The sequence below is a fragment of the Cebus imitator genome, unplaced genomic scaffold, assembly GCF_001604975.1.
Source record: "Cebus imitator isolate Cc_AM_T3 unplaced genomic scaffold, Cebus_imitator-1.0 Scaffold908, whole genome shotgun sequence".
NCBI classification, from domain to species: domain Eukaryota; kingdom Metazoa; phylum Chordata; class Mammalia; order Primates; family Cebidae; genus Cebus; species Cebus imitator.
In genome coordinates this window covers 57090-59128 of record NW_016108223.1, presented here as the reverse complement: position 1 = coordinate 59128, position 2039 = coordinate 57090, and the positions used below count along the sequence as shown (strand labels likewise).

General features: G+C 42.8%; 1 long non-coding RNA gene across 1 annotated transcript in view; it reads right to left on the bottom strand.

The window, feature by feature from the left end:
• Positions 1 to 850: 850 nt before the first annotated feature.
• Positions 851 to 2039, bottom strand: part of LOC108298182 — a 9249-nt gene continuing 8060 nt past the window's right edge. Inside the window, exons 3-4 of the long non-coding RNA XR_001822476.2 lie at positions 1277 to 1347; positions 851 to 861 (exon numbers count right to left, since the gene is read on the bottom strand). This is a non-coding gene — a long non-coding RNA (uncharacterized LOC108298182). The remainder of the gene's footprint in view (positions 862 to 1276; positions 1348 to 2039) is intronic.

Sequence of the window (2039 nt, the reverse complement as noted above, 5' to 3'; positions counted from 1 at the left end):
ATGTCTGACTATTTTCTGCTTTTGACCAGGAGCTGAGAAAATAATCCAGCACTGCAGCCAAAATCCTGACCTTTCAATGTCTGTTTCCCACTTCTGACCACACCAAAGTCCACTGTAAAATGTACCTATTCCTACACTGAGTTATGTGATGTTTGGGACAATCCTATAAGAGAGACAGTGTTTGGGATTTCTAAAAGCTATCAACCTTACATATGCACACCTAGGTGCCAAAACTCTCTCACATAATGACAAATTGTACCAGAACTATGTGATTACTTCGGATTAGTAGCCCATGGCATCAACCTTCCACCCACTCCTGAGTTCACCTCTGCCTCTTCCACTGAAGAGATAAAGAGCTTGGCAATCTCATCTCTGCACTATCTCCATCTGATTACTGGAGATACTAAACTTATCTTGAGCTACAGATGTGGTGGAGGATAACTGGGCTGATTTACATAAGGTGTGCAGTGGTGATAAAATTTTTGTTTACAACATTCACCTTTTTGTTGAGCTGTGCACATGGAAACATGCTTTCTGGAGAAATGTACACACACTCCCAAAGACATTCACAATCACTATACAGAGACTCTCACCTTATTAACCCCCACCTTGAGGCATCCCATTCTATTTCGTAAAAATGACACTACAGCTAACAGGAACTATGGAAGGGAGCAACCACTCATCAGTACACTCTTAATTTCTGCCCAAACCTTGTTTTCCAAAAGGAAGCTCCAATGACAGTGCCTCTCCAGAAAAAGCAGGCAAGAAAGTGTCAACTTTCTCAACACTAAGATTTTTCCTAAGCAAAATGGTGATCCCAGAATACGTACTGCTCCACTGTGCAAGTGAGGATGACTCTTCCTGCATTAAGAGAAAGAAAAACACTGAGGGTAAGATCATGCTGTCTCCTGTATACACAGGTCTTTTTCCTAACTGTTCCTAACAGGCACTATTAGAAAACCAGATGGAAAATTGTGGTGGAGGCTACAGCCCCAAACATAAAGCCTAGAGAACACTTGTAGAAAGGCACCAGCTTTTGGGGCAGGATATTAAAGTTTATTTTGGTTGTAAATTCATAATTTTCAAGAAAGATTTTCTCCTGAGGAAAATGCTTGCTGACAACAGTTTATATTAATTCTCATTTTACATTTTCCTACCTAGAAATTCACTAAGTCATCTTAGTGTATATGTACATGGTCTCATATCTATCTTTAAGTAAAATAAAAAGAAACATAGGAAAATAAAATTCCCCCTTTCAGACAAAGGAAGAACTTACTGTGGTAAGCGAGAGGGATCCCGGAAAGAGTTCTATATAGGGAAATGCTGCTGCAGGGTACTCTTGTTGATCTAGGAGACATAGGGCAAGTGTCACCACATGGATTCTACTGAGGAAATCCCTTGGGTTGCATTGGGTGGTGTGGACAGGAGGCTGGCTTATGAAGAAGGTGAGTTACAGCAGATGGAGCTGTAGACCCCTCCTCCTCATCTCACTCTGTTGCTCAGGCTGGACTGCAGTGGCATGACCTAGGCTCACTGCAACCTCCATTTCCCAGGATTAAGTGATTCTCCTGCCACAGTCTCCTAACTGGCTGAGATTACTGACACCCACCACCACATGCAGTTAGTTTTCGTGTTTTCAGTAGAGATAGTGTTTCACCGTGATAGCCAGGATGGTCTAAAACACCTGACCTCAAGTAATTAACCCACCTCAGCCTACCAAAATGCTAGGATTATAGGCACAAGCCACCACACCCAGCCTGTTCTCTGCTTTTAAACAGGAGCTGGGAAATAACCCAATCACAGCAGCAAAAGCTTGTAACCTCTCCATGTGTGTTTCACATTTCTAACCACAGAAAAGTCCACTGTGAAATTTACCTATTCTAATCCTGGGTTATGTGACCATTAAGACCATCCCATAGATGGAGATCCAAGATGGCCCTTTAGGAACAGCTCAGGATTGCAGCTCCCAGTGAAAGTGCAGAGCGTGAGTGGACGCCGCATTTTTATCGCCCAAGGACTAGGAAATTCCCAGGTGGAGG